The sequence below is a fragment of the Brachyistius frenatus genome, unplaced genomic scaffold, assembly GCF_029030835.1.
Source record: "Brachyistius frenatus isolate BFR_SWC_R1_liver_20210118 unplaced genomic scaffold, ASM2903083v1 Contig_162, whole genome shotgun sequence".
NCBI classification, from domain to species: Eukaryota; Metazoa; Chordata; class Actinopteri; family Embiotocidae; genus Brachyistius; species Brachyistius frenatus.
The window spans coordinates 280,001-290,734 of record NW_027210761.1 but is presented as its reverse complement, the minus strand read 5'-3'; the positions used below and the strand labels follow the sequence as shown (position 1 = coordinate 290,734).

Here is a 10,734-nt window from a genome sequence, read left to right as displayed (position 1 = left end):
ACTTGAATATCAGCAACAATATAAGATGTTTGCTTTTCCTCCATAGTACCACATGCAGTTCATATATTAATCTACGTAGTTTATATTAAACTTGTCTGTTGTGAAATAAAGCGTGCAGAAAAAGGGAAAATGTGTTGCATTTTAAGGGATAGTCAACAGTTTGAACATGTCTGGACAGGTTTTAGGTTTGCAGACGGGATCAGCCTTCTTCTAATTGTTTGATTTAGACATTACTGCTCTTCCTCTGCAAATCCCAAAGCAGTTCAGTGGGAATGAAAACAAAGCTCTGGTCATTCGGCTGCAGTTACGGGTCGAGTTTGAACCCGTGTTGTTGGAGAACCTCACTGCCGCTGTGGTTCAGTGTGAACCACAGCTGCTGTATCCTGTAGAAATCAGCTAAACCTCTACAGAGGTCACTGTCACTGAGGTTCAACAAACAGTTGCACTTCCAACTGTGAAAATGTTTTTGTTTTTTTATCTCTTTATTTGATTATAAAATGACTATAATTGAGCACCGGCCTCCTATTGCATCATGTTTTAGATATATTTATTGTGCAAACAGGAAACATTATTTGTAGATAATGAATATTATCTTTACTGATCTGTCTGGTCATTACTGAAACATGACCCTTTTTATTTTTGGAAGCTTTCCGCCACGCTGCTGTTCTCACTCGGTGGTTGTTATCGCAACGACTTCCTGGAAGCTCAAACTGAAAAGTGTTTCCTGTTTTTTTAGAAAAAAAAACAGCCAAACTGATGAGATCAAAACATCTGATCCCTTTTGGATGAGCTGGTTTCTCGTACCGTACGTGCTTTATCATCATGTCTGCCATTAAAAACTGTTCCGCCTCGTATTCTCGGAGCGACAGCACGCAGAAGGTTCAGCCTGGATATGAGGCTGGACTTCAGGTCTTTGAAGGCAACAGAGGTGCCTCAGTCCTCCAGGCGAGGTGTAACACTTTAACATAACCCCTGATATACGCTTTTCCTGGAAGTAGCTTTAATATATTTGATTTAAATTCTGGGCCTTGACCCACTTTCTGTGTTTTTTTTTTATTCCTCCCCTTTTATTAAATTATGTGTTTACAATCGATACACGGACCAAGAAGATCACTCAGTACCAAAGGTCAGCAGTCTGACTGAACAATTAACTGTTTACACAACAGGCTGTCTTGTTTGTTTCACGCAAACATGTAGGCATGGGCTTTGGAGCTGAGTGTAATTGACCGGATGAGTTTCTGTTGTATGATTTGAGGGTGTTTGTTTGCTTTTTAATGAGTTTCCACACTCGGAAATTCACTTTATCTGAGGACAATAAAAGAACACTTTTATATATTTACTTTTTTTTTTTGTTTTTTTTCCTCAGTGTCATATCTTAAGTTTTCGCATTTGATTAGAAAAAAACTGGATTTGTGTTGGAAATATGGGTGGAGGGTATAACTGGCTCCTTATTGAAATACAAATATGATAAATAGTATTTCAATATATTAGGCTACGGTAATATTATAATTGACAGAAATTTTTTCCCTCCTTTTGTCTCCTTGTTTTCCCACAAACACACGTTTACAGTAAAAAAAAAAAAAAAAAAAAAAAAAAAAGCTCCTGCGGGAAGGTGACGCCACGGGGTGGGGTTTCCGTACTGGCGACGCCGCGACGTCACCGACCTGGGCTTTCCTCCATGACGTCAGAGGGCGGCGAAGCAGCAGCGGCGGCGGCGGCGGCAAACAGCCGGAGAGCGCGAGGCGACGCGGAGCGAGCTGCGCAGAGTTTCAGTAACGCTGCGCTCGCGGGGCGAACGAAGACCAGAGGCCGCCGTCATCAGCCGGGAGGAGACCCGTACCGAGCACCGAGGGAACGGAGGCGGACGCCGTTAACGGAGGACCGTTTAGAGCCGCGGAGAAAGCGATAAAGAGCGAGGCAACACGCAGAGGTCGCCCGCAAAAGGAGCCGAAGCGGCCGCCGCATCGCTCCCCAGCCTCTCGTGCGAAGGAAGTCCGGTCCTGAGCGGGGTAAGTGGCCGCCGACGGACCCTCTGCTGCCGGAGCCGTTTGTTCGAGATGTCGGGGATTTAAAATGCTCCTCTCCGCGTTTTAATGGAAACAGACAAGGCTTTCTGAAAGGCGTAGGAATCTGTTGACCACCTAAAATAACTGTTTTTTGTTTTTTTTGTTGTTGTGTTTGTGTGTGTGTGTGTGTGTGTGTGTGTGTGTGTGTGTGTGTGTGTGCAATGGTTAACAAGCGTGACAGTGACAGTTCAACTAAAAAAAACACACACAAAAAAAAAAACAGCCAAATTATCTTTACAGAAAGGAGGAAAATCTCAGCGCGAAGGTTTGTTACATACAGGGAGAAAACAGACACGGTGCTGCTGCACATCTGGAAATCACCCTGAACTGTAAAATGTGAACGTCTCCAGCTGTATTGTCCCAAGTCATCCAGGATGTGTGCGAGTTAAAAAAAATAAAAATAAAAATCCTGCCTTTAAAACTCACTCCTGTCTGCCCTGCCACTCCCCGGCCACCGTCTGCTCTGAAGGACATGGCTGTATTTTCAAAAAGAAAGAAAAAAAAATGCATTAAACATGAATCTAAAAGAGAGAGCTGGGAGCAGGGCTCTTAACAGACAATGCCACATACTGTCTGAGGTGTTATAAAGAGGGTGAGCCGCCAAAACACTCCTCACACCAGTGTAAATATTAATATGTTGGGCATTTATATCACTTCGAGGCCAGATTTTAATGATCATTTCGGGGTGTGGTGACATTTTTCTTTTAGCACCTTGGAGAAAAGTCAGCTTCCAAAATATAAGTTTTATGTGGCTGTAAAAAAAATAAAAAATACTTAAAATGTGCAATATTTGTAACATTCACAGGTAAAACACAAATTCTTAAACGGATAAACATCGGCGTGTTTATAAAACAGATGGTGTTGTTGGTGTCTGATGAGGATCTGTGATATGTTGTAACTCATGACAGAGCTTTATTATGACGTGTGCGATGGGTGTTTTGGCTATAATGAACCGTTCAGCTCTCGTATTGTTGTGTATATTTAGAAACATCCTCGTAAATAATGTTCAAACTCTTTAATTGCCGTGTGGGAGTCAGTTATTGAGATCTGAAGTGGTGGGTTTGTTTAGATTTAATAGATGAGAGGTGTGTTTTAGTACGAAGATTTGTTCCAACTTGCAGAGAGCTGGATGTGAGTCGGCATTATAAGTTGCACAGAGAGTGTTTTGACTATTTGAAAATGGACTGTGTGGTCGATGACGTCATACCTGACACAGTATAAAGTATACTAATGGATAAACTCCCCCTATTGGCCTTTCTGTCTTAAAACCTTAAAACCATATGTTGTACTTAAAAAGATACTGAAGTGTTGTCGTTAAACGGGGGGGAAAAAAAACGGCGAAAATTATAAGCTGATATTATGTTATCACAGATATACAGTATAATTATTAAAATTAAAAGTAAATTGCTCTATAAAAATGCCAAACATGCAGTAGTTATCTATGAATAGCATCATGTTTATTGTAGTTTGTCCACCAGAGGGCGCTGCCAAGTTTATTTTTCTTCTTTACGACATATCACAATTTTGAGCTGCGCTGCTTCAGAAATCCATTCATGACAAAAAAAACAAAAAAAACAAATCATTTCATGCTGTTTTTATAATAAAATCATATTTCTCACATTTTTAACCAAACGTTAAGATCTACTACAGCAAAATGTGGAGAATAAGTCATTGTTTTATTAAAAAAGTGACTCCCGCCAATCAACCAGACTTTATTTGTACAGCACTATTTGTAAACATTCAATTAAAAGTTAAATAAAATACTGAAATAGAATAAAAAAAAAAAAAAAAAGAAAGATAAAAATAGACAATAAAATAAATATGATTTGAATAGTGACTGTACTTATATATATATATATTTATTTATTTATTATTTATATATTTTTAAGTCATATGAAGTTGAAAAGAGTGATTTTTTAATTTTTTTTTTATATGTGTGTGTGTTGGGAGGAGCGTTTCTCTTCCTGGTCAGATGTGTGAGACCATGACCTCATCCAGAGGAGGGTTTAGGTTCCCGTGTCATCATGCGGCTCATGTTACAGTCAATACCCGGGAATTACACGCTCAGTTGTCACATGTGCTGCCACTGCGTAACGGCGCTTTGTGCTTGTTGCTTCCTCTCCGAAACCTGAATCCACTCGCCCCGGGGGCTTTTACTACCGCGGGCCCCCCACCGTTGGAGCCCAGAGGTTTGCTCCTTGCGGCTGTGGTGTCTCCGGGCCCGACATTAAACATTCAACAGCTCAGCAGTATAGCTGCTGAACGCTCCTCTAATTATAGAAGCTCCCAGCCTGATTCTCTCTACCTCCACCTTCCAGTGCACCACCTTCCAGTGCATCGTACTTTGTGTGTGTGTGTGTGTGTGTGTGTGTGTGTGTGTGAGAGAGAGAGAGTGAGGTGTTAATGAGAATCAGTGGGAGAGAGAGAAAGCTCATACTCTCCTTTTGTGTACCCATCTGCCGCCCACTGCATGTATCCCTGAAGAGTGTAACGTTTCAACTTTTTCCAAATATATAGACAGATCTATTCGTCATTCAGATCCAGTCGAGGTTTATAGTCATTATAGTAGTTTCTTAGAAATGACTTGGCGTTACTCCTCACGCACACCGGTTGTCAGACCGAAAGCAAGCGGTGGAGAATTGGGAGGAGTATTTTTTTCTCCCCCCCACCCCCTACCATTTTCTGATTGTTATAAGCCAAACAATCAATCAAATAACTGGGATATCAATCGGCAGATAAAGTGTTGGTTAAAATGGCTGACCCCTTTCACATGCAAGTAGTCATGTGATCCATTATTATAAAATTATGGATTATAGCTGCTTTAAATGAGCACATTTCTTCAATCTAAGTAAACGGATGCCAACACTTTTTGTTTCAAGGGGAAATGATGTTTACAGGGTGGATATGTGTCTTTTTACTGTCAGAAATCTCAACCACACAGAAATGACATACATTTCATGCTTAATAAAAAAGGGAATCAAATGTCAAGTTAAATCTGATTTTCAGTTTTTATCTGCACCAAAACTCTCGTATCGTACTGACATCTCTACTCATTTGAAACTTATTCCATCTCTGTATCAGAGTCGTCTTCACACGTATGATATGATCGGGACCTTCGCCAACTATCGACGACTTTCCTAAATTACCGTAAACGAGCTGATCCCCACGTGTTGGATTCAGTAAAAAAAAATTTTTTTAGAAGGAATTGTGATCAGCAGCAGTCGTAACGGACGAATGGATGGAAGGACAGAATGGAAACTGCAGCTTCTGTAACAGCACACCATTAAAGCGGTTTAGGTGGAAGCCGGCCAACAACGTCGTCTGTGTTTCCAGTGAAAAAGGGTGCGTGTACTTTATCAGTAGATGACTTCACCCACGCATTTTTTGTTTATTGTATTCAATTCGATTTGCCGTCTCTTTGAAGGAAGCACAAAATGTGAGATGCATTTTATCAGTTGTTTGGAGAGTTTTCCAGGGAAGCGAGACGCGCACACGCACACGCACACACACACACACACACACACACACACACACGCACACACACACACACACACACACACACACACACACACACACACACACACACACACACACACACACACACACATACACAGTATGCAGATCTTTGCTTCCAGGGAAGATCGGGCATCGTATCTGATTGTCAGGGTGTAGTTTCCAAAGAATAATGCTTCCATTATCGTTAACATCACTCAGCTCAACATAACTTCTATTGTGTTTGTGCATGCTGCCTGCTGCTGTGACTGGAAACACTTCTTCTTCCTGTCTTCCAGTAAATTCTTCTCTCTTCACGCTTTGTTTCATCAAAGATTATCTCAGTTCCAACTGTGTCAACCAGCTGTAGTTTACGGTAAGTGCTGATATTCTTATTAATAGAAAATAGAAGTGAACCAGCTTCATTTTTTTTTTAATGTTGGTGTGCTTGTGAGGACCCGCACTGACCTTTCATTAAATGAAACCAACAATTCTAGAAAGACGTAACAACTTTCAGTCTTTTCTTTCCAACACTTGGTTGATTTGTTGCTGATAGTAAAATAAAACCGTCGTTGATGATCGATTTGAAGCTTTTTGACCAAATTAAATAATACAAAAAAAAGAGATTTGAACCATTTTTAAGCTTCACTTAAAATGGGATTTCTGAAATAATTACATTTACACAGAGTAGACTTTTATGTGGTAGATTTACTTTTAGGTGTTTATATTTATCCAAGATACTTTATTTTTAAAAACTTACCTCACATACCTGCTTTGGCTCATGAGACAATTTTACAATTACACTAACAGAAAATTCAGAAAGAAACAGAAAGGATCTGAACGTCGGGGAGTGTCCTGGTTGCATCGTTGTCAGGACACGAAAGAACAAAACAAGCTCTAGAATTTTTTTTCTAATCGTTATAAGCCAAATAATCAATCAAATAATTGAGACATCAATCGGCAGAGAAAGTGTATGTGAACATGGTTGTTGGTTGCAGCCTCTAAACTGAGCACTGAATGGTTTAAAATGTTCTTTGATTTAATATTTCCTGATTTAAAGTCACAACTTTTGCGCTTATTTTGTTCTCACAATTGGAGTGGCAGCTTATGCCACTTAAAACCTTTCGTTGTTTGGCTTGTTTTGTTAAATGAGTGAAAAGGATTTTATTTTTATTTTATAAAAAAAAAAAAAAAAAAACATTATTTGGCCATCGATGATTCCAATATTGTAGCTTTCAACCGGTAAGCTCTGTAATACAGTCATATCCTTCTGGCTCAGTTTTGGTCTCCGCCAACTGCTGTGACTCTTTATTTACTGAATGTTCCACGATGTGCCAACGGCCTCAAACCTGCTTGCTTTGTCTCACGAAAAGGTTTTACAATTACGCATCGACAGGAAACTCCCAAAAGAAAGAGAAAGGATTTGAAAGTCAGGGAGTTTCCTGGTTGGACACGAGTTAGGTACTTTTCAGGTTTTCACCTCAAACAATTTCTTCCTTATTTCTCTTTTGACTTCTGCAGCAGGTCTCTGGTGCAAACGCTTGAACGCGTACCACATCTTGTTGGATGTCTCCGTTATTAATTAAAAAGTCATTTGTGCGGTAGTGCGACGAAAGCAGTAACCGAGTGGGAGGAGGCGGCGGTCACCGTGAACCAACACCGAAGCATGATGTTGGTTCTCTCTGCTCTGATGTGTCATTTTAACCCCGTTAATCAGTTGTGAGATCTAATCAGAGGAACTCGGTCCTTCTGCTCATGGGAAGTTGCCGCGACTGCATTTTGTTCCACAGGAACTAAATGTTCTCGCAAAGAAACGGAGGTCCTCGACAGTGAGGAGGATTCACTCGACCTCATTTCTGTCAAAGGGACATTTAGACTGTAATAATGAGGATATGCAGCACATGCTGGTATCCGTGTTGTCCAATTAAAACAGTATTGACCTTTAGGGCTGGGCGATACCTAACAACTGAACAATGCTGCTTTAGTGCCACCTGGAAAGTACATCAGACACAATAAAATCCCCTCACTAGCTTTCATTAGCTGCACTGGCTGTGGAGAGATTAACCACCGATTTTGGAAAACTGTGTCAACAGTTTGGCAACTTTTAACATGGATTAATTTTACAAGTCTCTACAGACCGTTTCATACTTGTTTAACCTCCAGAAACTACTGATTGTAGCTGAATTAAATTGAAATTACTGCAACTGCTGTTTTTTTTTTTTTTAAATAATGCACTACAAATCATTTTTCTCACCTTTCAAACCCACATTTCTTTCACACTGGCAGAAGAGTTGGCAGCAGCGGGCACTTAGTGGTAACTTCAACACCTTTGTGCGTTGCTGTAAAAAAGAGAACAATTAGCATTTTATTTCTTTCCATGTGTCCAACAGTGTATGTTATGCAATAGTACACAACGTAGTCAAAAATATCACCACCTCATCCTACTGCGATGTTAAAGTCCTGCTTACTTATTAATTACACAAACATGTTTCTTTACCTCATAACGCCTTATAATGCAAGAATTTTTTTTTTTTTTTTTTTTTCCCCTTTTAGTCCCTTTAACACCATCGCTGTGAAAAGAAATCACTCGCCTTGTTATCGAGCAGGTTTACATCACCTCCAGATCTCTAGGTAGCAGCTGAATCTCTGTCAAAATGGGATTACGTATCAAAAACTAGAGGGTCATCAATAACAGACAAAAGATGTCAGTAGACCATCAAAATGAGTTTAAGCTGCTTGAGGTAAAACAGCTGCATAACGTTGCCTTCATGGAATATTTTCACATTGCTACGTTCACTTAGGTGACAAATGTAGGTATTTCTTCCATCACCGGTTCAATACATCTTATAAAATAATAAAAATATATTTGTTAATTTGCGTATTTAGCCGCACTTTTGCCTTTTTTTTCTGGAATATCAGCGGTACCTGTAGTTTGATGTTTTGCTGCAGTTGTTTTGCAGAAGCAGAGAGAAGCATCAAGACACACACACACACACACACACACACACACACACACACACACACACACACACACACACACACACACACACACACACACACACATACAGTAAACATAATGCATTATTAGCTGCTGGTTGAACGGGGAACCGCCCGTTGTGTCCAGAGCCGACGGCCCCCGGCTCTCAGATTAGCGGGGCTTTATTCGGTATCACTGTAAACAGGATGATAGTCTGATCCGAGCCGTCTGCTGGACTCCGGCTCTCTGTGGACCCGCTCATGTCAAAGCGATGTCATCAGTCAGTTTGGATCGCAGGCTTTTAGCCGATTCCCTTTATTCAATGTGATAAGATGCCCTCAAACGCCGAGGGGCAACACCGGGATAATCAGTTTAGTCTGATTTGGTTTGTTCGGTGAAAGATGAGAAAGGGTTTGTGACAGAAGAGTTAATCGTGAGAGTAATTGTTTGCAACATATACGGGCAGGTAAACGGGTTCATCACAGCTTCTTTTCTTTCTATTTGATTAGAGATCACCGTCATCACCGAAGTCATGAATACACATTGGAATGATATGTGGTTGTTCACGGTGCGTAAAGGTGGAGCTGCATGTTTGTGTGGGTTTTTTCATTTTCTTAACATTTCTTTTTTGGGCATTTTATAGTTTAATAGTTCAATTTATAGTTGCAGGAGAGTTAAACTAAGCTGGTACTGTACAACCCTCTCAGGGCCCTCTGTAGAGTCAATGTCAATCTGTCTTTATCAACTTTATTCTCCCAGGCACTGTTGTTTGTGTTTGCTTGTTGTTGTTGTTGTTGTGTGAATGAAATGACATTTTCCCCTGCAGCGCTACCGACACAAACAGCAGGATGGACCGAGGACAATATGTTAAATAACGTGCATCCTTCTATCACAACCCTACTCTCCATGTTTAGATGAACTTCATGACATCCAGATAACGGTCGCAACACCGGGTTTGTCCCTTCTGGGCTGCCGTAGAAACGTGGTGGTCTCCGTGGAAGATCATAATTATGAATATTATACCAATTAAATCGTGCTCGCCTAACCTTCAGCTGAGTTTTTGTTTGTGTTTCACTGACTGTGAAGCCTCAACCAAAACGAACATTGGTAGTTGCCTAAAACTGGCACAGCCAAGTAAATATTTGAGGGGATGAGGAGGGAATGATGTGAAACTAATGTTACTGTAACATAAACCAAATCTTGTGATAGATTTTTTTTTTCCTCGACTACGTCACTAAACTGTAACTCCCTGAGCTTACGGTGGCTGTTCATGTAACTCAGTTCACCTGTGTGTGTGTGTGTGTGTGTGTGTGTGTGTGTGTGTGTGTGTGTGTGTGTGTGTGTGTGTGTGTGTGTGTGTGTGTGTGTGTGTGTGTGTGTGTGTGTGAGACAGATGGTTCATTATGGGCACCATAATATGGAGTAACCTGCCAGAGGAGCCCACGCGAGCTGACTCATTTCTTAGAAACTACTTATCCTATCAATGTTATTCAACAGGTCTAAGTGGCTTCTTTTGTTCCATTGTAGCAGAAGAGAGTTCACTATGAAGCCATCTTGAGATAATGTCTCTTATTATGAGTAAAATGCACCATAAACTAGTGACATCCTGCTCCAAATCTCATTTATGAATTATTGTTTCTCAGCATGTTTTTAGATTACAACTAGCAATTCATCTTATTTGATTTTTTTGTTTTGTTTTTGTTTTTGCCAATTACAGTCTGAAAATAGTGAAAAATTCCCGTGCCAACTTTACCAGAATGAAAATAAGATATTTGATAAAACAGAGAAAACCAGTTCCACAGTTTCCATGCACTGTGTTTGAGTGTGAGAGCGTGCAGCTGCAGGACGAAGGCAGCGAGCGTCTGCTGCCAGTCGCAGCATGCAGGTCGGCTGTTCGCTGCAGGGAGAGACCGGAGGATCCCAAAGTGCTGAGGCATCGATTCTCCGTCTGAAACAGAACAGTCTGTCTGAGAAGTGCTGAGAGCAGATTACCTGCAGAGCACAGCGGCCTGCCTGTCTGCCTGTCTGTCTGTCTGATTCAGGAAACATTTTATGAGCCTGAATTTGGGCTGTGAGGGTTTTATTGCGTTTAAAAAAAAAATTAATTTTTTTTTTAAAACACTGAACTTTTACAGTTTTAACATCCCATAAAGGCGTGTGATTAAAAGCCCCGCTGGTGGCCTCTACAGGCTGCGGCTC

General features: G+C 40.7%; 1 protein-coding gene across 2 annotated transcripts in view; it reads left to right on the top strand.

Moving 5' to 3' along the window:
- Positions 1 to 1,703: 1,703 nt before the first annotated feature.
- Positions 1,704 to 10,734, top strand: part of rnf19b (ring finger protein 19B) — a 36,821-nt gene continuing 27,790 nt past the window's right edge. For both annotated transcript variants that reach the window (XM_069716793.1, XM_069716792.1), the window contains exon 1: positions 1,704 to 2,009. The gene's annotated coding sequence lies outside the window, so the exon portion shown is untranslated. The remainder of the gene's footprint in view (positions 2,010 to 10,734) is intronic.